The sequence below is a fragment of the Trachypithecus francoisi genome, unplaced genomic scaffold, assembly GCF_009764315.1.
Source record: "Trachypithecus francoisi isolate TF-2019V2 unplaced genomic scaffold, Tfra_2.0 Lachesis_group11, whole genome shotgun sequence".
Classification (NCBI taxonomy): Eukaryota; Metazoa; Chordata; class Mammalia; order Primates; family Cercopithecidae; genus Trachypithecus; species Trachypithecus francoisi.
The window spans coordinates 37,657,940-37,683,194 of NW_022681456.1; the positions used below are offsets into that span (position 1 = coordinate 37,657,940).

The following is a 25,255-nucleotide window of genomic DNA, read 5'->3' on the forward strand; positions in this document are numbered from 1 at the left end:
AATGTGTTCATGTATTCACTCAGCCAGTTACTGTTTATTGAGAACCTACTATATGCCAGGTGCTTAAGATGCATCAGAGAACAAGACAAAGATCCCTGCCCTCAAGGAGCTTATATTCTGATAGAGGAGACAGACAAGAAATATAATAAGTGAAATATACAGTATGTGAGAAGTTCATAAGGGCTACTATCATCAAAGAAGAAAAAAATAAAACAAGAGAGAAGGGATCCAGGGAGCCAAGGGCTTGGGGTGGGAAGAGGAGTGGCAGACTACAGTACAGGACAGGATGATGAGGGTAGGCCCCAGCACTGGGAAGGTGAGATTTCAGCAAAGATTTGAAGACAGTGAAGAAGTTTGCCAAAGAGTTAACTGGGGAAAGAACATTCTAAGGAAAGGGAATACCTAAAGTGAACATCTTAAGGCAGGAAGGTGCCTGATGTGACAAAGGAAATAACATAGCAGTGTGGCTGCAAATAAAGCTCAGTGTGGCTGCATCAGAATGAGAGTTGGGGGGTGTTAGGAGATTAGACTAGAGAGTAATATGTACAATGGGCCACTGTAAGCCAGTGCAAGGGTTTTCAGCAGAGAAGTGGCATGATCTGACTTAGTTTTCAAAAGATCGCTCTTGTGTTACACAAAGGCAGCTCAATTCATATTGAACTTGCACTTTCGGCACTCAGCTTTAGTTGAAGTGAGCGAGCAAACTAGTGATTCTCAAAGTGTTGTTCTTCAACCGGCACCATCAGTATCACCTGGGAAATGTGTTAGACTTGCAAATTATCGGGCCCTGAGACAGATCAACTGAATCAGAAATTCTGCAGATGGAACCCAGCAATCCGAGTTTTCACAAGTCCTCCAGGTGATTCTGATGCACAGTGAAGTTTGAGAAACACTAATCTAAATAAAGCATACCCCCCACCCCTGCCAAAGTTTACATTGCTTAACAAAGCCAATTTCTAACATTTTGCTAACATTTGAGCCTCTTCTATGTGCTGGTGTAGCAAACAGCTAGTCACTTCCATTAGAATAAAGAGTAGAGGCCGGGTGCGGTGGCTCAAGCCTGTAATCCCAGAACTTTGGGAGGCCAAGACGGGCAGATCACAAGGTCAGGAGATTGAGACCATCCTGGCTAACACGGTGAAACCCCGTCTCTACTAAAAAATACAAACAAAAAACTAGCTGGGCGAGGTGGCGGGCGCCTGTAGTCCCAGCTACTGGGGAGGCTGAGGCAGGAGAATGGCGTAAACCCGGGAGGCGGAGCTTGCAGTGAGCTGAAATCCGGCCACTGCACTGCACTCCAGCCTGGGCGACAGCATGAGACTCCGTCTCAAAAAAAAAAAAAAAGAATAAAGAGTAGAATACCAGGGGAATAGTGCAAGAAAATGTTGAAGGTTTGATTGGGGCTAGATTTTAGAGGGCCTTAACTGCCAACCTAAAAATGTTGGTATTTATTTTCTAGGGTACTGGGAGCCATCACAATAATTCCATTGTTATACTGTGATATATTTGCAATGTATTTTAATGATGTATAGCTCAGATTAATTTCAAAGCATTGCATATTATTCATTGCATTTTACTTTACTGATTTTTAAATTGTTTGGCTTTGTAAAGTCATAAGATAGGTAAATGTACAAAGAATTAAAACAGATAAAGCCCTCTCATAATGCCTAAGTCTGACCAATTAAAAAGAGAAAAAAGAAAAGGTTTACTGGCAAAGTTGGAGCCAAAATAAATACCTTTTTGTTTATTTTTAGTTTTGTTTTTTGTTACTGTTCTATGTTCAAACTATGGCTCATATTCTTACTAAATGTAAAAAGGTCACCATCCCTAGCTTTTGAAATCCTAGAACACTCATAGCTTCAGAGTTTTATAAAAAGAGTATGAAAGAAGAGTTAGGAAAAAAGTGACCTCTTGTTAGTAGTGACTATTACTTATACAGCTCATCTAGAGACTTGCGCAAAACAAGCTTTATAGGTATTGGTTTCCCAAACTACCCGGTCTTGAAAAACATAAGCAAAGTGTGAGAATGCTGCTAAAATTAACAACACACATAACTTTTTATTATTGTTTCAATCCACAAAAATGTCTGAGCATTCATCAATGGACTTGATCAGTTAGAATATTTTTTAAAGCTTATTCTTTCACACGATACATTCTTATTCAGTGCTACTATGTGCTAGGTGTGCTAGTTCCTGGGAATTATAACTATAAGCAAAAGAGACACAGTCTTTTGACACAGTTAACAAAGTCTAGTGAGTTATCTATAATGTATATATACAATATGTGTATATAGGCAACTAGCGGTATACACACACACGCTCATACACAGATGTATGATAAGTATTGTGTTACAGAGTGTGGAGGGGAGCACATCAGAGGGGCAGTTAGCAAGAGTGGTGTGTTCTGAGTTTTGAGAACCTGAGACCTGAAGTTTAATGGAAATTAACAAAGCATGAGTAGAGATATTCCCAGCAGACAGAAAAATCAACAGGATTTGCCAAAAAGGAACAGAAGGGAGAAAGAATAGAGCATATTCTGACGACTGAAAAAAGGTCAGAATGTTTCTGTGGTACAGCATTTTCCAGAAAAGAGTGAGGAGGTGGCTAAAGCAGTGTGAGGATGAGGGAAGTAGAGCAGGTAAGTGGCTGGCTGAAAGTGCCTGCATCTTAGACATCTCAGTCAGGGAGCAAGAGTAACTCTTGAGTTGAACTACCAGCAAGTAGTTGATAATCAGTCCATGTGCGTCATCTACTATAATTGCCTGGTTGATATTTATAGATATAGCCAAGTATATTTATAGATAATACCCAAGTACCAGAAGACCAAAGGCTCCAAAGTCATTTCAAGGAAAACTCCATCAAGACCACATTAAGATACTCTTAAAAAAAAAAATGCCCTGAAACATAATAAGGTAATTGTCACATATTTGTCTGTAATTCTAACATAATTGTAACAAGTTTCTGATCCCCTTATGTTGTTATGGATTCACCTACATCTGTCTACTGAAAAACTTGAAGCTAAAAACTACTACTAAGTCATATTAGTAATCATTCCTAGTTAACAAATACTTGGATGGTACTTAATGCACCAAGTAGGAAAATTATGAAAATAACCAATACCGTCCGGGCGCGGTGGCTCACGCCTGTAATCTCAGCACTTTGGGAGGCCAAGGTGGTCGGATAATGAGGTCAGGAGATCAAGACCATCCTGGCTAACACGTTGAAACCCTGTCTCTACTAAAAATACAAAAATTAGCCTGGCGAGGTGGCGGACGCCTATAGTCCCAGCTACTCGGGAGGCTGAGGCAGGAGAATGGCGTGAACCCGGGAGGCGGAGCTTGCAGTGAGCTGAGATCCGGCCACTGCACTCCAGCCTGGGCGACAGAGCGAGACTCTGTCTCAAAAAAATAAATAAATAAATAATAATAAAAAAAGCAAATAACCAATACCAATTTAGTTCTTTTAGTATAATGTATAGGAGATCTTAGTATAATGTATAATATCTTAGTATTAATGTATAATAATAATAATAATAATCTTAGTATTAATGTATAATAAGATCTTAGGGAAGAACTTATTTCTTTCTTTCCCTGTCCAGACAGCTCCCTGATCCCTGGGTAGGCTTCCCTAGGAAAGCCTATCTCCATTCACTTTATGACTATTCCAGGATACATTTGAGGCAGAGATGCCTGTGTCTGCTTCCCTAGTTTAGGTTTCCTTACTGGCATCTGCTTCCAGAATATTACTCTGGTTCTTCTCTTCTCTTTTTCTGAGCCTGCAGTAGATCCCAACATTTATTAGCACATCCACTTCTTCTCTCTACCTACATACTCTCCGTAATTTGTTGTTTGATTGGCAACATGTTTGAGAGCATTTTCATTACTCTTCAGGAATATTTTCATATCATTAATTCCCTCCTTCGTAGATGTATCCCTATGTCACCTCTTTGTCACTGCTTCAGTTATCACTGATAATAAAGCTTATGACAAATAAGTTAACATACTTAACATTTATGAAGTACCTATAATTACCAGATTTCATGTGAGGTCTGATAGCAATATTCTTATAGCTAGATGTTTTCCTCCCATTATTTCCCACTTTGCTTTTATGAAGAAGGTAGTATCAAGAAAACAAGGTGATATTTTAAAAATTTAAACTATTTCAGTGTGTGGTTCCATCAACAACATGTACAATGTTATTCAAAATAACAATTGTATTATATTGATTTTACTGTGCTTACCAAGGCAGAAAAGCAACCTGCTACTCAGTGTGTGATCTGCAGACCAGCCGCATTGGCATCATCTGGTTGCTGATGAGCAATGCAGAACCTCTGATCCCACCTCAGAGCTCTGAATCGTATTAAAGGTTCAGAGTAGCCAGTCACGATGACGCACAGCTGACATCCCAGCTACTCAGGAGACTGAGGAGGGAGAATCGCTTGAGCCTCAAAAATTTGAGGCTGCAGTGAGTTAGGATCACACCACTGCACTCCAGCCTGGGCAGCAGAGAAATTTCCCATCTCTTAAAAAAAAATTTTTGTTTTAAGGTTGAGAGTGCTATTGAACACTTTTCAACAAAGGTTCTATGCACTTAATCTACAGTTAAACTTTTCAGAATTAGCCAGAACAGCCTAGTTAACCAAACATCCAAATTAATGAAGGTTTACATCTCTATTTGTGTGCATATAGACTTAGAATATTTTAGAATAAATTATATAGAGGTTTACTGAGAAAAACTGGAAATCTGAATAAATATGTTTCTGTGGTACAGCATTTTCCAGAGTTTGATCTGCAGAGCTCTAATTCCATGAAACATTAATAGAAATTATGTGAGGGGAAATTTTGCTATGGCCCTCAAGTTTAGGAAATAAATTAATCAAAGTTTCTTCACTGCAGGATGTCTCAGAGCCTAATATGCTAATGTTTATTATAAACCTGTTTTGGAGTTTTGAGTTCTCTTCAATATAACCAGAGAATGCTTTTCTTTCAAAGCATCTTTTGGGACCCGTGTTCTATGGCACACACTGGAAAGTGTTGTTATTTTATACCGACCATATCTGTATGAAGACTTTACTTGGGAAGACACATGCTAGAAGATTTTTTTTCTATATATTTGTTCCCCATTTCCAAGTGTTAGAGGCTACAAATGCATATCAAGGAAATAATGAACCTTACATTTCTATCAGTGAAATAATCATAAACATAGTGTTAACTAGGCTTGGGCAATCTAGTCTATTGGACTGCCAGTAATGAACATAAGACAGCCCTTTTCTCCTTCTCTCTCTTCTTTCCTAGTTTTCATCTTCTCAAAAGTTAGAACTGGGTCAGGTGTGGTGGCTCACACCTGTAATTCCAGCACTTTGGGAGGCCAAAGCAGGTGGATCACCTGAGGTCAGGAGTTCGAGACCAGCCTGGCCAACATGGTGAAACCCTGTCTCTACTAAAAATACAAAATTAGCTAGGCATGGTGGCAGGCACCTGTAATTCCAGCTGCTCGGGAGACTGAGGCAGGAGAATCGCTTGAACCTGGAAGGTGGAGGTTGCAGTGAGCTGAGACTGTGCCATTGCACTCCAGCCCGGGAGCCTCCAGAGCAAGACTTTCTCAAAAAAAAAAAAAAGAAAAGAAAAGAAAAAGACAAGAAAAGAACCATTGAAAACCTGAAGCAACAGCTGAGATAAATTTACTAGAAGCACATAAGTTGTAGCTCAGTTTAGTTCAGAAAACATTTATTGAGTGTTTCCCCTGTGCCAAGCACTGTGGTAAACACTAAGTCTGTGAAAATGAAAAGATCTTCCCTAAGAGATGTTACATTCTAGATGGAGAGAAATGTATAATAACAATCATTTCAGTACTCGGTGGTGATGATGATGACAATATCATAGTAATAGCTGAGGTATATTGAGTGCATACTATTTTTTGGTCACTATTCAAAGGGCTGTGTATGTTTTCACTTTTTTAACTTTCACAAAATCACTTCGATGTAGGTAACATTATTACCATCCATTTTACAAGAGGAAAGTACAATGAAAAAGATACAGCAAGTGCCTTAGGGAGAGTGTGGGGGTGAGTGAGGACAATTTAGGGAAGACTTCTTTGAAAAGATCCCTCCCTTGGGAGGCCGAGACGGGCGGATCACGAGGTCAGGAGATCAAGACCATCCTGGCTAATACGGTGAAACCCTGTCTCTACTAAAAAAATACAAAAATCTAGCCGGGCGAGGTGGTGGGCGCCTGTAGTCCCAGCTACTCAGGAGGCTGAGGCAGGAGAATGGCGGGAACCCGGGAGGCGGAGCTTGCAGTGAGCTGAGATCCGGCCACTGCACTCCAGCCCCGGCCATAGAGCGAGACTCCGTCTCAAAAAAAAAAAAAAAAAAAGAAAAGATCCCTCCCTACTTCTTAGATGGCTATTTCTGTTTTTTCCTGTAAAATTGCTGAAACACAGTTTGTCCTGCTTTCTTTCTTTTTTTTTTTTTTTTCTTTTGAGACAGAGTCTCTCCCTGTCACCCAGGCTGGAGTGCAATGGCGCAATCTCAGCTCACTACAACCTCCGCCTCCCAGATTCAAATAATTCTCCTGCCTCAGTCTCACGAGTAACTGGGATTACAGGCACTCATCACCATGCCCAGCTAATTTTTGTATTTTTAGTAGAGATGCGGTTTTCCTATGTTGGCCAGGCTGGTCTTGAACTCCTGACCTCAAGTGATTCACCTGCCTCGGCCTCCCAAAGTGCTGGGATTTCATGCGTGAGCCACCGTGCCCAGCCAGTTTTCCAGCTTTCTAATCTCAGTCGTTTTTAATGAGTTGATCTAGAAAATGAAACAAATTGATGATGTTTTTCCTCACAGCATCTACCTTACATATAATAAAATACTTACCTGGGCGTGTTGATTCATTGAACAAATATTGATAGCATTAGTCTTGGTGTTTTGTTTGCAGTTAGGTAGCTAGCTTCCTGCCAGGTAAGCCAGGGACTTACTGGTTCCATGAATGTTCTAGGAGACTTTTTCCTCCCACTCTCCTGAGAAGCACCATGCTAAATGCTATAGTTCTTAAGTGCACATTTTTACTTAATGGTTATAAATTCATCAACCCTGAAGAAACAAGGCCCTGAACCAAATCTTCTAGCCAACAGATTTATTTCTTGTGAGCAATTAAATCATCCCTGTTCTCACTTCCTCTTTTTTTCAACCTTAATCAGAGTCTACTGTTGGACCCAGCACAATTAACTACACATTTCCATGCCAAGAAATCACTTCTGAGGATTCCAGGGATGCTGTTTGTTTTTTTAAGACTAGTGGAGATCATTGAAACTGAATTTATTTCTACAGCTTAGGAAAAAAATTTTTTTAAAGGACAGTGCATTTAAGGTCTGTAAACACAAGGGAAAACATGAGTCTCTCCAGCTGAACCTAGGGCTGAGAACAGAAACGGAGGCTCAAACCGACTTGTTGCTGAGGCACAGAAAGAAAAAGGGGAATGTAATTCTCACTGTGTACTGAGGTACTCTGAGGAATCTCATCTCTCTGTTCTAAAAGAGGACAGTCTCTTTTAGAGTAACTCATTTGAATCCTCTAAAATCACCTATGTGCCTTTGGTAACCTATAACACAGGTAGACTTTTCTATGGCAGGCATATTTTAAAAATGTGAGAGCAGGCGTGGTGGCTCACGACTGTAATCCCAGCACTTTGGCAGGCTGAGGCGGGCGGATCACCTGAGGTCAGGAGTTCAAAACCAGCCTGGCCAACACGGTGAAACACCATCTGTACTAAAAATACAAAAATTAGCTGAGCTTGGTGGAGGGTGTCTGTAGTCCCAGCTATTTGGTAGGCTGAGGCAGGAGAATGACTTGAACCTGGGAGGCAGAAGTTGCAGTAAACCAAGATTGCACCACTGCACTCCAACCTGAGCAACAGAGAGAGACTTGAAAGAAAAGAAAAGAAAAGAAGAGAAAAGAAAAGGAAAGGAAAGAAAGAGAGAAAGAGAGAAAGAAAGAAAGAAAAGAAAAGAAAGAAAGAAAGAAAGAGAGAGAGAGAGAGAAAGAAAGAAAGAAAGGAAGGAAGGAAGGAAGAAAGAAAGAAAGAGAAAAGAAAGGAAGGAAGGAAGGAGGAGGGAGGGAAGGAAGGGAGGGAGGGAGAGAGGAAGGAAGGAAGGAAGGAAGGAAGGAAGGAAGGAAGGAAGGAAGGAAGGAAGGAAAGAAAGAAAGAAAGAAAACCTTCCTAGACAGTGGTCTGGCTTTTGCGGCAGGGCTCATGGTGGGAGGGAACCCTGACCTGATTCACACCATTAGGCAATTTCTGTGGTTGAAACATTCTCACCATGGCCAGTTTCAAACTCTCAGGTCTTTTTTCATCAGGAAGTCAGACTCAGACTCTGAGTCAAAAGTAGAATGGTTTGGACAAGGCCTTGCCTCCACTTTCACAGCCCCACTTCTCTCACCTCAAGCTGCTCTCTCCAGTCATTGGTTCCCAAACCTGGCTGTGGGTCATAATCACTAGGGAGCACTTACTGAAAATATGCAATCTTAGAGTCCTGCCCAGAATACACTGAATCAGAATCTCCAACAGGGCATCCGGACAGAAATCTGCTTTCCTTTAAAAAGCATCATTGGTGATTCTGATTCAGCCTTTTGGTCTCCTGGTCAGCATTTGAAAACCACTGCTTATAGCAGTCTTGTCTCTAGCATAAGCTCTCTTAAAAAAAAAAATTAATTAGCTGAGCATGATGGTATGCACTTGTAGTCCCAGCAAATCAGGAGGCTGAGGCAAGAGGACCACTTGTGCCCAGGAGTTTGGGGCTGCAGTGAGCCATGATCATACCGCTGCACTACACAGCCTGGGCAACAGAGTGAGACCCTAAGTGAAAAAAAAAAAAAAAGCCTCACTTTAGAAGAACACACTGTTTGAAACAGGTGTTTAAAGAAATGCCTGTAGAACAGAATTATTTTTAGGAAACAAACAGGTAATTCCTTTACAATACATTTATTGACTTTTATGCCAAGACACATATTTTTAACTATTACATAGTCTTTCTCCATATTAAAAGAAAAATCAGAAAATGGAAAAGAAAGCAGAATTCATTCTCTGTCAAAGTAAACAACCTCTTGAAAGACTGACATGCCCTTCCTTCCTCCCTGATGGGCCAAAATAAATGTAGTCAATTGTCTTTTAGCACAGAATGAATAAAAATAAACTTGGTCTCTCTGCCCTAAAACCCAAACCAAGCATTTACCAAGATAGCATCTGGTTACATGGCTACCTACCCAAATGAACCAGCTATCTTTGTAAAAAAAAAAAAAAAAAAAAGGGGTTATATCATCCAGATCTTTTTTTTTTTCTTTCCTTCTTTCTAACTTAGGTGAAAACTCCTTAACTGATGGAAATGCAGGTGCTTTGGGTGGGTGACTCTCTTGCCTCAGTCTCTACTGCCATTCTTCACACTCTTCTCAAATAGTTCCTTCTCATGATGCTCTCAGGAAGAGTCTCTGCATTTCTGTTTGCAATGATCTCTGTTGAACAGTTATTTCATTTTACCTCTTGTATGGTGATGCTTTCATTTCAGTCTATCTTTCAAGTACAATTTTTACAGTAATTAAATCCAGAATACCTTACTACAATTACACATGTAAGACCACATAAGCACCTCTCCTTTGTTTATTCTCATGCCTGTAAACCAGTCCATTCCTTCCCAAAGGTCACTGAGATCTCTTCAAATAGTAACTTGTGGGCTTTTTCTTTTCTCTTTTTTTTTTTTGAGATGGAGTCTCGCTCTGTCGCCCAGGCTGGAGTGCAGTGGCCGGATCTCAGCTCACTGCAAGCTCCGCCCCCCGGGTTTACGCCATTTTCCTGCCTCAGCCTCCCAAGTAGCTGGGACTACAGGCGCCTGCCACCTCGCCCGGCTAGTTTTTTGTATTTTTTTAGTAGAGACGGGGTTTCACCGTATTAGCCAGGATGGTCTTGATCTCCTGACCTCATGATCCGCCCGTCTCGGCCTCCCAAAGTGCTGGGATTACAGGCTTGAGCCACCGCGCCCGGCCAAGGGCTTTTTCTTTAAAATTGTAGGTTTGGCAAAGTCCCACGAGTTCATTTTATACCATATAAACAACATAGACATCCTTGTTTTATATTGAAACAACTGTGAATGATTCCAGCATAGAATGAATATGAAGTAACTGTTTGTGGAAACCACACTTTAAATAGAACAGCAACTTGGCAGTAATAGTTGGGAAACTTTAATCTCAGCTCTTTTTTTTTTTTTTTTTAAATCCAGGAAGTAAAAGCAGAGGGTTAAGAAGTAAGAGAAATAGAGAAAATAGATATGTCATAACATAATAATCATACTAAGACAATCCTTTAAAAAGATTAAATAACACATATTAAAATTCGCCAAAAAAGGAGAAGCTACGATTTTTTTTATTTTTTATTTTTTGAGGTAGAGTCTCATTCTATTGCCCAGGCTGGAGTGCAGTGGCATGAACATGGTTCATTGGAGCCTCAAACTCCTGGGCTCAAGCAATTCTCCCGCCTCAGCCTTCTGAGTAGCTGGGACTACAGGCATGTGCCATTATGCCCAACTCATTTTTTAATTTTTTGTTTTTAGTATAGACGTGGTCTTACTATGTTGCCCAGGCTGGTCTTGAACTCCTGAGCTCAAGTGATCCTCCCACCTTGGCCTCCTAAAGTGCTGGGATCACAGGCTGGAGCCACTACACCCAGCCAAAACTTTACAAATTTATGAATCATAAAAATCAGTCATGTTTGGGAAGAGAAGTGGACGAGGTCATGAAATTCCCTAAAATGTCTTCCAAGCAGAAAGTGGAATTCAGTAATTCACTGAATAAATAAATACTATACCATTCTCTTTTGATGAGGATATGTAATAATCAAGCAAACAATTAGAAAATATGTAAATCTTCAGAAAGTCTGGACAAAATTAGAAGGAGCATAAAGAAGAGAAGGAGCATTTGGTGAATGGCTGTCACGGATCAGAGAGCATGCTAGGTAATTTAGCAATCTTTATGTGCTAAGTAGCATATTTTCTATTTTACAAATGAAGACACCGAGACTTAAATTGATTACAGTTGTCCCTATTCCTCCACCTTCAGTATCCTCGAGGGATTGGTTCCAGGATCCCCGAGGGTACCAAATTCATGGAGGCTCAAGTCCCTTATACGAAATGGCTTAGTATTTTCATATAACGTATGCACACCCCCCTATATACTATAAATCATCTCTAGGTTACTTATAATACTCAATACAATGTAAATGCTATGTACATAGTTGTTATACTGTAGTGTTTAGTTGTATTGTTGTATTGCTGTTTTTATTGGGTTTCTTCTTAAATATTTTTGATCCACAGTGGGTTGATTCTATGGATGCTGAATCCACAGATGTGGAGGGATGATTGTACATAATTTGCCCATGTTCACATAGCTGGTCAGTGCCAAGGCTGGGATTTGAACCCAGGTTGGTCTGACTACAAAGATCCAATGACCTACAAAGATCCAAAGAATTCTATTACACACTGTGACCCGGTTAATGAAAATAGAATCAAAACCCAAAGGAAGAAATAATAAGATATGTATTTTAAAGGCAAAAATAATTTTTAAAGAACCTAGTTTTTTTTTTTTGTTTTTTTTAAAGTAAACGTCTTTAGTTTTGTAAGGCTCTGCTTACTGATAAATAGCCATCTAGCATTTGAATCTAAAGAAGTGAATTCATCCTAAAGAATCTTAGCACAGGAAAGATGGAAATGACTGGAGAATATTCCAGATAGGCCAACAAAACCATCGAGAAAAGAGATACTAATGAATAAGTGTGAAAGATGATAAATATTGTCAGATTAACCAGGAAATTTCTCAAGGATACTACAGCAACTTTCTACGAATACTCAAAAGGTGTAAGGGGGAAGTAGAGGTGCGGCAACAAATAATTTACTTTCCTAGAACAAAGAGTTCCAATCAGATGTAATTGAGTGAAAGGAATTTCAGATTGATTCATATGAAAGAAATGTTGCTGCCAGTGAAAAGTACTTACGGGTGGAGAATGTCCCCTATCAAGTTAGAAGAAATAACTTTTTTTTTTTTTTTTTTGGAGACAGGGTTTTTACTCTGTCGCCCAGGCTGAATGGAGTGCAATGGCATGATCACAGCTCACTGCAGCCTTGACCTCTGGGGTTTAAATAATCCTCCCATCTCAGCCTCTCGAGTAGTTGGGACTACACGCCCATGCCACCACACTCAGCTAATTTTATTTTTTTTATTTTTTGTAGAGACGGGCTTTTGCTGTGTTGCCCAGGGTGGTCTTGAACTCCTGGGCTCAAGTGATCCTCCGGCCTCAACCTCCCAAAGTACTGAGATTACAGGTGTGAGCCACCGTGCCTGGAAAGAACTTTTCTTACAAAACATAAATAATAAAGCCGGACGGACTGAAGGATTAAATGTAGGATATAGTCTTGCTCTGGGAAGGTGCAGAATAATCTGCTTTGCTTTGACTAGTTGAGTTTACCATAGATTTGTAGGGGTGGTTTTCTGTTTCTAGTATTCAGTATCCAGTATTGCAATCCTGTGGTGTTAAGATACTATTAATAGAAACCTATAAAGAGTAGTATGGACCTTCTAGGAGGTTCATCAAAACATAAAATCATTTCATGGTTGTTGCTTATTAAGAGGCACATTCATTTATTGATGCAACAAAGATGAGTGAGTTGCTAAAATGGGTCAGGCATTATCCTAGGTTTGCGGGATACAGCAATAAAAAGATGTGGTTCCCATCCTCTGGCCCTTCACAATGTACTATAGTGACAGCAATGAAGTGAGAAATCAGAACAAGATTATTGGAGGCCAAAAGATAATCAATTATTAAGAAAGATTTTTTAAATGACACAAATCATTCAATTTAAAAAACTCAATCTAGATTTATTCAGTGCCTCTCATGTGGCAGGCCTATTCTAGTCACTGTCTGTGCAACAGAATAGTCTCTCTCCCCATGGAAATAGACTCTAAATAAATTTACCCAAGTAAATATGTAATTAAAAGCTATAATAAGTATTATGAAGAAAAAGAGGAGCATGACAGATTATGGCAGGATGAATCACATCAGTTCAAAGGTGAGATCGAAGATAGACACAGCCAATAGGGTTTGTTTCTCCAAAGGAAAAAGGAGCTAGGGATAACTCCAATTCCTGGCTAGGTGGCTGAATAGACTGGAAATACAGGAGGCTGAACAGGTGGAAAAATAAGGAAGGAAGGAAGGAAGGAAGGAAGGAAGGGAGGGAGGGGAGGGGGAGGGAGGGAGGGAGGGAGGGGAGGGAGGGGAGGGGAGGGGAGGAGGAGCAGCAGGGAAGAAAAGAGAAAAGAAAAGAGGAAGGGAAGCAGGGAGTGAGAGAATGGTGTACCCAAGTTTTCCCATGATAAAATTTGTCTGTATATGCAAAAGTGTTTTCTGCAGTTTTAATTGAAATAGCAAATCAAGAATATAAAATTGGCTTTTTAGCTGCCTAAGATCTCTTAGATATACCCAGGAATAAATAGTAACTGGCCCAGTACAACTAGTAAACAGGAAAGGAATGATATAGAAATCAAATAGGGATGCTGACCAGCAGTCACATAGTAAAGCATTAAAAATAAAGGCTATGGCTGGACGCCTGTAATCCCAGCATTTTGGGAGGCTGAGGCAGGCAGATCACTTGAGGTTAGGAGTTCAAGACCAGCCTGGCCAACATGGTGAAACCTTGTCTCTACTAAAAGTGCAAAAATTAGCCAGGCATGGTAGCACACACCTGTAACCCCAGCTACTCAGGAGGCTGAGGCAGGAGAATCGCTTGAACCCAGGAGGCGGAGGTTGCAGTGAGCTGAGATCATGCCATTGCACTCCAACATGGGCAACAGAGCAAGACTTTGTCTCAAAATAAAATAAAATAAGGGCTATGACTTTTGTATTTATTTGCATTATGTATTTAAATGTGTGTAGAAGACAGGAAACATACTTAAATACTGTACTTTTTTTTTTTAAAGCTTCTGAGGCAGATCTCATGCATCCTACCCCTGTTTTGGGTAGGATGTACAAAAACTCAGGAGACACTGAACTTTAGTAAATGAAAGGCAAATCATAATTCAGGTTGTTTTCTTATTAGACTGATTCAAGCATTTTTTTTTTTTTTGAGACAGAATCTCACTCTGTTGCCCAGGTTAGTGTGCAGTGGCGTCATCTCGGCTCACTGCAACCTCCACCTCCTGGATTCAAATGATTCTTGTGTCTCATCCTCCCGAGTGGCTGGGATTACAGGTTTGCACCACCACGCCCAGCTAATTTTTGTATTTTGAGTAGAGATGGGGTTTCGCCATGATGACCAGACTGGTCTTGAACTCCTAGCCTCAAGTGATCTGCCTGCCTTGTCCTCCCAAAGTGCTGGGATTACAGGTGAGCCATCACGCCTGGCCATAATTTTATTTGAAATTAAATATACCTTGAATATTGTGGAACCAGCTACCGTTGAACATAATGTATATAACCTTGCACGGACCAATAGAAAAATGTTCCCTAGGATAGTAAAGGGGTACCGTACGGCCTTTCACAGAGTAAAGCATATTTACAACTTTTTCTTATTTTTTTATAGCTTTTCATCCACTAGCAAAAATAGTTGATAGCAGAAGGAAAGAAGAAAACTGTGCCAAAAAGAAAAATAATATAAAAGATCTCATTGTATCTACTATTTAACTTCACGCTTAATTTATATATAACAGTTCAAATTGTGTCCTTTCCTCTTTAAAGCTGTGTCTCGAAATCATCTCCCTTAAATCCCCCTTGCTCTAAGAATTCAGCAGGCAGCTGGGCAGCTTTTGGAATGACTTCGCTATTAAAAATCCACCTCAGAAATTCTGTAGGGCCTTGGCCTTTTCAGGAGAAAACAACGTTGGGAGCCTGGAGGCGCTGCCGAGGGAGTGGCCGCCGGGGTCGTGGTGAAAGATCTTGACAAGCAGCTTCTTTCCCAGCTGAGGGCCTTGAACTTTGAGTTCTGTTTTTAGAAAAGCTAAATCAGGAGCAAATACTTTTAGGGTATTTTTCTCCCAGTGTAGCTTTTACTAACAAAATAACAAAAGTTAGAGCCATCAGGTATTATTAAAGGAGGCCAGTTTCAAAGGGGTAAGATGCTGAGTTCCATTGGTGGTTTCAACAGCGAGCTTGAGATCACAGATCACTCCCTCAGTGGAAGGCAGGCAGACTCCTAGAGTTCTAGCAGAAGGTGGGAATAAAGATAAACTGGCAGCAATACCTCCTTTGACTCCACCATCAAAGGCTATAGCAATCCCTTCAGACTAAAGGGAGCCATAATGGTTCCATTATGTTCCTGTTTTGTGCTTGTGTTTGTATACTTTTTATATTCATGCAGGTTGACCACTGTGACTCTTGTCCTACATGGTATTTCTGGGCAGCAGGACCATAGATCACACTCTCCTTTTTTTCAACATACTCTGATCCACAAAATGAGAGTAACAGGTTAACTTTTTTATTTTTTATTTATTTATTTATTTTTGAGACAGGGTCTCACTCTATCACTCAGGCTGGAGTGCAGTGGCAAGATCTCGGCTCACTGCAGCCTCTGCTTCCCAGATTCAAGCGATTCTCCTGCCTCAGCCTCCTGAGTATTTGGGATTACAGGGGCGCACCACCATACCTAGCTAATTTTTGTATTTTTAGTAGAGACGGACTTTGGCCATGTTGCCCAGGCTGGTCTCGAACTCCTGACCTTAAGTGATCTGCCTGCCTCGCCCTCCTCCCAAAGTGCTGTGATTACAGGCATGAGCTTCTGCACCTGGCCAATAGGTTAAATTTTTTTGTCCAAGGAAAGGAACATATAACAAGAGAGTAACTTAATTCCATAGAACTTAGAGTAGTCAAGAAAGCAGTGTTCCTCTCTGATACAAAGGCACGGAGGCTATTTCGAAAGCCAGTCAGATCATTAGTGTCCTTTTAAAAAAAACATATCTGCAATGAGGCAGTTCATTGCTCCTGTATTCTCATCACCCTGAACTACCTTGGGTATAATGCTTACTGCCCTGTTATCATCTATACTTCTCTCTTCTCTCACTCAAGAGATATGACTTTTTGTAGTCATCTTTGTATCTTCGGCCCCTAGCATAGTTCATATTAACCTTAAAGTTCAATAATCCTTTGGTAGAGTTGCGAGTGAATGAATGAATGAGTGGTGAGCATTTTTATACAAATATGTTTCATCTAGCTAATAATATCCTTTTTTTTTTTTTTAATATTTGGTGCCACTGGATGCCTGATACATTTCTAAGTATTTACATACATGATCTCAATCCTCACAAAACATCCCTGTGGCTTCCTTCATTAATGAGAAAACTGACAGCTGAAGAAGTTAATTTCACAAGGTCTTATAAATAATAAGCCTCATCACTGGAATCTAGTTCTGGTTAGGATCTAGTCATTTAGTCGGATTCCCAAGCTTGTGCTCTTACCAACTTTATTATATTGCCTCTATTTTATTTTCTGTCTTCTAAGAAATCTTACAGCAAATTTCCAAACAACTGTATTTATTGTCAGCCTTTGTGATTGATACAAATATTAGTTTTAGAGCCTTATGCATGCACAAGATATTTGAAAATGTGTCCATCCATTGTTTCATTAACAGGTGTGTTTCCTGCTAGAAAGTCCTACACAGCAGCATTGCGTCCTCTTCTATAAATGCTCCAGGGGCCTGCTTCACTTTCAGATGTATTACTGCAAACATGTAACTATAGATAAAATTTCTATCACATTCAGCAATTATCTAAATTCATTACTTGAAGGGAATCTGTTGTGAAATCTTTTGTAAAGTACTCATTTCCTCTACCTCATCTGTTTCAAAACTTTTGCACTGTTACCATAGATTTTCTTCCAGTAGAACACTTGGGTAAAGAAGGTACCAGCCAGGCACAGTAGCTCACGCCTGTAATCCCAGCACTTTGGGAGGCTGAGGAGAGTGGATCACCGGAGGTCAGGAGTTTGAGACCAGCCTGGCCAGCATGGTAAAACTCCATGTCTACTAAAAATACAAAAATTAGCTGGGTGTGGTGGCAGATGCCTGTAATCCCAGCTACTCGGGAGGCTGAGGCAGGAAAATCACTTGAACCCAGGAGGCAAAGGTTGCAGTGAGCCGAGATCACACCATTGCACTCCAGCCTGGGCAACAAGAGTGAAACTGTCTCAAAAAAAAAAAAGTACTATTCAGAGCAAGTCTCATGCATTATTGATGAACTCTTGTGTAAATATCTGGAAATTAAATTGACATTTTTAATAATTTTGTTTTGCTACCATGGTTGTGAGTGAGAGCAGGTTAGGGCAGATGTTTTAGGGGGAAAATGATGACTCCAATGATGAATGATCTACCACCTAGGCCACACAGCTTCTAAATATACCTAGTTACCACTCAATGTAGTATTTTGGCTCTTAAGGACAGTTCACCACAGCTGTGAACACTAAAAATTATAATGAAAAGAATAATTAATGTCAGCATAATAGTATATGATGATGGTTCAACTGGTCTAACAAGAAGACAGGATGGGCATGATGGCTCACGCCTGTAATCCCAACACTTTGGGAGGCCGAGGCAGATGGATCACTTGAGGTCAGGAGGTCAAGACCAGCCTGGCCAACTGGCAAAACCCCATCTCTGCTAAAAATACCACAATTAGCCAGGCGTGGTGGCACACGCCTGTAATCCCAGCTACTCAGGAGGCTGAGTCACAAGAATAGCTTGAACCTGGGAGGCGGAGATTGTAGTGAGCCAAGATTACGCCACTGCACTCTACCCTGAGCAACAGAGCAAGACTCTGTCCCAAAAAACAAACAAGCAACAACACTAAAAAAAAAAAAAAAAAAGACAAAGCTGAAGTTAAGAACTTATGTCACTCTGGGTCATAACTTTGACATTTATTGTGAAAAAGTAAGTTCTTGGTTTGCATTTTAGAATCAACAATTAGTAAGAAATATACGTTGGGGAATCAGAACTGAACCAGAACATGAAGAGATCCTTTCTCCTTCCAAACAAGAAGAAAATATGTTTGCATTTTGGAAGAAAATAAGAAATGTAGATTGTATGTGTCAGATATTGACTGCTATCAAGCTTCAGGAGATAAGTATGCAAGACAGACCTCGGTGTGGGTCTTGAAAAAGTATGCCATGAAAGATGTCAGGGCCTTCTGCCTGGAGCTAGTTCTGCATAGTTTCCAAATGGTATCTTTATCTTGTAATTATGAGAGAAGTCACACTGACAGAAATCTACTAGCACATACGACAGAAACACATTCTTCTCTGGCCATTCCTGAAATGAGTGTAGCTTTAAAAATATATGGTAGAAGGGACAGGTCAACTCCTGAAAACACTTGCATTTTCTATTAGAGGAAAAGATAGGAGTGGTGGAGTACCATATATTACCATAGAAGGGGTTCTTATAATATCTTTCTTCTGGCTAAATCTCTCCTATCTGCTTTAAGAACCAAACTGACTTAACTGAGTGATATAGTAACTATAGGTTTCATCATCTTACAATTACATAATTTTCATACTAGAGTATGAGAATTCATTTTAAGTAATGTCTACACTGTTTTGAATATAGCATTTTTATATATTCATATTGCATATTATATAATCCACATGAATTATTTCTTCATTAGAAACAAACCATAAATCAATAGTGCTTTGATACTTTAAGAGAAAAATGCCTAAATGTTCTCATAATAAAAACCCAGTGAAGAAAAAAATTAGGAAATTTAATGTAGAGACAGTGATTACCATAACTGTATGAATATAAAGATGTTCTCCTTAGAACCTCAATGTTTTAGAGGCAAAATCTTTACTTTTCTCGGTATTATGATTTTTAAAAATCTTGGAATAATTCTTCTAAATTTGAGATCTCTTCAAGGACCGAGACTATTTTATTCAAATTAGATCCCTGGCACTTTGCACAGTACTTAGCACATAGCAGATTCAAGTCAGATCTCTGGCACTTTGCACAGTACTTAGCACATGGCAGATTCAAGTTAGATCCCTGGCACTTTGCACAGTACTTAGCACATAGCGGGTGCCCATTAAATGTTTGCTGAGTAAGTGAATAGGTAAATAAATGCTGCTTTAAATACACACATTATTAGCCTTTCAAACAATGTCTCCTACGCTGTTTTCCTCCATTGTCCTTTGTAAGTAGTGCTTACATCATGGTGTTTTAATTCAGTTCAAGGGTCATTTTTGAGCAGCTGTAATCTACCATTTGCTAATGTCTTACTAAGTGCTAGTGACATACATTATCTCTGGTTTAGTCCTCAAGAAAACCTGGTAAAATAGAAATGTGGGGCTCAGAAAGGTAAAACAAATTTCAGCTAAACTCAAGTCTGCCTCCACTAAGTACTGCAGGGGATAGGTGAGTAAGGCCCATGCTCAACTTCAAAGAGCTTACAGACTGGTGTGATAGACAAAGAAAGTCCCCAGTTGTCTAATGCAAAGAAGAATGCGATCAGAGCTATAAGAAGAAATATTTCTTTAAAGCACAGGAGGGTTACAAAGAAAGGGTAAATCATACTCAACTGCATTGGAATAAGGAATGACTTGTAGTGACTGCCGTGGCTTCACATTTGGTGAGATGGGAGGGGGTGGCAGAGGGAAGGGTGCTGAACCCCACTTTTCTTTTCTGAATATCATTGTATGTCAAAAGTTCTGTCTTTAACAGGGAAGATACCAACAGAGCTCCTACCTTGAGCACGCTAACCACCCCAAATGATTGAATTGCGGCAACCCTTAGGGGTGACATTTGATATAAGTTTTGAAGGACATGTAGAATTTTGAAATATTGTTATGGGAAGAAATATTTCAATATTGAAATTAATAAAAGAAAAGAAACAAGAAAGATGGAGGGTGTGTCTAGAAATTGTCCCAATTAATTAGAACAAGGGCTATATGCAAGAGAATAATGAGAGAAAGGACTGGAAAAATAGGCTAGGGCTCTGCTACGAAAGATCTTACATGTTTGGCTAAGGGGTGACCACATTTTGAAAACTACAAATGCTTCATAAACATTAGAATTATTATTATTAACATTTGTTGGTTGAGTGAGTCCATCAATGAATGAGATTCTAATAAATGAATGAATGAGATTCTTCCCAAGAAGATAATTCATACCTTTTGCAGAAGAAGCAATATTTCATGCTCTATTGTAGTGATTCTCAATGAAAGAGAGCTTATAGGGAGGGGTGGTGGGGGGAGGTTGCACAGATATGAGAAATTTTTTTGTAAACCTCACACATTCATACTGGTTTAAGAACTATGGCTCTAATGATTATTGGTTAAAGAGATGAAAGAGAGATCTAAACAGTAAGACAGTACACCATCGGGGCTTGTATTTCTCCAGCTTCTGTTCTCACAAAAGTCACCAATGACCTCCTGATTGACAGGCCTATTGTCCAATGTATGTGACTTGAGTATTCTGCATTGTTTGACACTGTTAACTGCTTGAAACTTTCTCATCCTTTGGCCTCTTTTTTTTTTTTTTTTTTTTTTTTTTGTATTTTTTAGTAGAGACGGGGTTTCACTGTGTTAGCCAGGATGGTCTCGATCTCCTGACCTCGTGATCCGCCCGTCTCGGCCTCCCAAAGTGCTGGGATTACAGGCTTGAGCCACCGCGCCCGGCCTGGCCTCTTTTTTTTTTTCTTCTCCTCCTTCTCTACCTTCTCCTTAATAATCTTTTGCAAGTTATTGCTCCTCCAGCTGCCAGTACCTATGGATGTTTCCACCATGTTCTATCCTTGATCATCTTCTCACTCTACACACCGTCCCTGGGAAGTTTCATCTAGCCCTCCTAATTTCAACTGCCATTGGGTGACAACTCTCAAAACTTTATTTGTGACCCCAACTTTTCTCCTAAGTGTCAGAATATTTCCAGGATATATTTAAGATAGGCTTTAAGCATCTCAAGCTTAATGTGTTTGATCCTAAACTCATTCTTTTTCCCTTCATTCCCTATCTCCACCCTCAACATGGATCTATCTGCCCCAACTGTCTCTAGTCCTCTCTTCTAGATCTTTGTGAATAATGTCACTAATCATTCAGTTTCATGAACTAGACACCTGAAAATCTTCCCCAACTTCTATTTGTCCCTCAACAACTCTTTCTTCCTCTTCCAGATGGTCTCCAAACCGTATGTATTCTAACTTTAAAAAATAAGTTTTTTGTATCCAAACTTACCTCCCATTCCCACACCTACTGTCTTAGTCATTTTCTTGCTGTCTTTCTTTTCTTTGATTATCCTGCCACCAGCCTCTCCCCACTCTAGTCTATACAATGCTTCCAAAGTGTCTGTCAAAATTCAATTTTAACCATGTCATAATTCTGCTTTACATCTTCTTATGATTCATTATGCCCATAGGACAAAATTCAACCTCCAAAGCTAGCCTTTTCCACAACCTGGGATCCTATCACCATCCGACCTGACTCTACAGCTTTTCTTCTGCCTCATCTCCTTCAGCTGCTTTCCACTCAGTGTCCACTCAGGCACACTAAACTTCTCACATTCCCCACGTGGGCCATGCCCTTTCACATAGGATTCCCACAGCCTAGAATGTCCTCCAGGTCAATTCCACAAACTCTGATTAGGGCATCTATGATGGACTAGACACTGTTCTGGGGCCCCAAAAATAAAAATAAGAAGATAAAGATCCTTCTGTCAATGAATTCAGACTCTAGTACTAAGGAAGACAGGCATATCAACAAATAATTTTTTTAAGAAGCTGTTTTGTGGCTGAGCGTGGTGGCTCATGTCTGTAATTCCAGCACTTTGGGAGGCTGACTCAGGCAGATCACTTGACGTCAGGAGCTCAAGACTAGCCTGGCCAACATGGTGAAACTCCATCTCTACTAAAAATACAAAAAATAGCCAGGTGTGGTGGCAGGCACCTATAATCCCAGCTACTTGGGAGGCTGAGGCAGGAGAATAGATTGAACCTGGGAGACAGAGGTTGCAGTGAGCCGAGATTACACCACTGCACTACATCCTGGGCAATAAAGCAAGACTCCGTCACAAAAAAAAAAAGAAAAAAAGGCTGTTCACTAAATTATTTTTACATGGAATGTCTCAAACAGATTTAAGGCTACAAACTTGTTAAATTTTATAATTGTTTGCTTTTCAAAGTGAAGCTCAGAAATACTTAAAAATAGCTGTAACATTCACATTAGGAAAGATGATATTTATTCCAGTTTGCATTTTTATGGTGAAATAAAATCCTTTTCCAATGGAAAAAATAATAATAATGATGCACTATGGTAGGCACAAAATAGAAATATATGCAAAGAGGCAGCATAGAGGAGAGAGTACCTAACTGTCTGGAGGGAGTGGGACAAGAAAGCCTGTCAGAATCTAGATGGACAAGGTGGGGAAAGGCCACACAGGCATGGCCAAGGGCCAGGGGCACTGAGGCATCAGAGAGCGTAACATTTCCAGGATGCAGTAAGAGCTCCCACACAATGCAGAAACGTAAAATGCAGTGGGAGTAAACGGTACACCCAAAAATGGCTAAGACAGTCAACTGTATGGAATGTGTTTCTTACCACAATTTATTTATGAAAAATTTATTTTAAAAAGATGCACTGGGGAAAGTGTCTAAAGATTGAGCTGGAATCAGCATTTGCCTTCCTTGCCCTCGTTTTCTTTTCTTTCTTTTTTTTCTTTTTATTGTTTTTTTTTTTTTTTTTTTTTTTGAGATAGAGTCTCACTCTGTCACCCAGGCTGGAGGGCAGTGGTGCAATCTCAGCTCACTGCAACCTGGACCTCCCAGGTTCAAGTGATTCTCCTGCCTCAGCCTCCTGAGTAGCTGGGACTACAGGCATGCACCATCATGTCTGGCTAATTTTTGTATTTTAGTAGAAATGAGTTTTCACCATGCTAGCCAGGCCGGTCTCAATCTCGTGACCTCAAGTGATCCATCCGCCTCGGCCTCCCAACATGCAGGGATTACAGGTGTGAGCCACCACACCCAGCCCCTTGCCCTCCTTTTCAACTTGCAAACTCCTATTCATCTTTTATGATCTGGCTCAGATCGCTAAATGACCCCTCCTTTGTGGATCCCACCTGATTCCCTCAGCCTGTGTTGCCTTCACCTTTCCTCTGTATTCCCACGGTGCTTTATGTATACCTCTGTTACAGCACATCACATGGATGCAAATCTTTTATTTACTTCTCTGTTTCCCCCACAAGACTGTAAGTTCCCTGAGGACTGGCACCATTTCTCAGATAGACATAGATCCTATATCTCTATAAGAATTATCTGACGGGCATAGTGGCTCACACCTGTAATCCCAGCACTTTGGGAGGCCAAGGCAAGAGGATCACTTGAGCCCAGGAGTTCAAGACTGCCTGAGCAACATAGTGAGACCCTGTCTCTACAAAAAAAAATAAAAATTAAAAACTAGCCAGGTGTGGTGGCATGTGCCCATAGTCCCAGCTACTTGGGAGACTGAGGTGGGAGGATCTCTTGAGCCTGGGAGGTCGAGGCTGCAGTGAGCAGTGATGCACCATTGCACTTCAGCCTGAGTGACAGAGTGAAAGAAAAAAAAGAATTATCTATTGGATTAATTAATTTACTATTAATTAATAGTAATTTATTACTATTCTCTAAAGAAAAAAAAGAATTATCTATTGGATTAATTAATTTACTATTAATCATGTACCAGACATCACACTAACTGCTTTGCATACATAATCTCTTTTTATCCTTACCCCTGCATGAGGATAGGTCCCATTTTTATTTTCATTGCAGATAAGGGAATTGAGGTGAGAGCCTAGGTATCTTGCTCAAAGTCATACAGTTAGTCAGTAGTGGAGATCTGAAGCCAAACTGATATTTTAAAGGAAAAATAATCAATAAAAGAAGTTTCCAAGGAGAAACATGAGAGAACAGGGTTGAGAATATTTGTTGAGAAGGTGCAGCATGAAGAACTGGCCTCTTCAGTGTGTGACTGCATGAACTCTCCGTGAGATGTAGATACCACAATAAGGAAAGCAAGATTCAGGAAAGTTATATTTCTTGCCTGAGGTCACAGAGGCTCTGGGAGGCAGAGCCGTCAGTCGAGGTTTCTCCCAGTGTTTCTCACTTGATTCTCAGAGAAAGCAGTGGGAAGATGAAAAAGATTTTGAAATGGAGAAAAGATTTTCCAGAGGACCCTACCAGCGAATTAGAATCAGACTAAGTGGGTAGGTTGATTGAGAAGCCTAGGAATTTCTGAGACAGCCACTGTAAGAAATATTATTTTTTTAAAAATCCAGGTAAAATTGAATAAATAGAGCTGATGGGCCAGGCACAGTGACTCACGCCCGTAGTCAGTGCCAGCACTTTGGGAGGTCGAGGTGGGCAGTCCAGGAGTTTGAGACCAACCTGGACATGGTGAAACCCCATCTCTACAAAAAATACAAAAATTAGCTGGGCATAGTGGCGTGTACCTATAGGCCCAGCTCTCTGGGAGGCTGAAGCAGGAGGATTGCTTGAACCCAGGAAGTTGAGGCTACAGTGAGTGGAGATAGCACCACTGCATTCCAGCCTGGAACAAGAAAAGACCCGGTTTCAAAAAAGCAAAAATAGAGTTGGTGAGCATTGGTTTGGAGATAAAACTGAAGTTAGGGCTCATGAATTTGTGATAAGCCCAAAAAGCACATTTCACACATACATATATGTGAAAAAAGTGTGTCTATATGTCTGTATACAAACATATATACATATATATATATACACACACTTTGTTCAACTATTTTTGCCATCCCAAGAACAAAGAAATGACTGCAGGTTGTCAAACTGAGCAATAAGCAATTCTGGGAGTAGGGAGAGGGCTAAGGAGAAGGACTTTTGGTTAGTATTAAGGTCTTGTGGCCAGGCACAGTGTCTCACACCTGTAGCCCAGTACTTGGGAGGCTAAGGTGAGAGGATTGTTTGAGGCCAGGAGTTTGCGACCAGCCTGGGCAACATAGCAAGACCTTGCCTCTACCAAAAAAAAAAAAATTTTTTTTTTTAATTAGCCAGGCATGATGGTGCCAGCTTGTAGTCCCACCTACTCGGAAGATTAAGGCAGGAGGATCGCTTGAGCTCAGGAGGTTGAGGCTGCAGAGAGCCATGGGGATAACACTGCACTCTGGACTTGGTGATAGAGTGAGACCCTCTCTCAAAAAAAAAGAAAGAAAAGCTCCCCAAAAGAGATACTGTTCGCATGCTCGAATTCCTC

The 25,255-nt window shown here is 40.3% G+C and overlaps 1 protein-coding gene across 4 annotated transcripts in view; it reads left to right on the top strand.

Moving 5' to 3' along the window:
- The window catches only part of NTN4 (netrin 4), a 127,115-nt gene that overhangs the window by 74,429 nt on the left and 27,431 nt on the right, over positions 1-25,255 (top strand). The window lies entirely within an intron of this gene.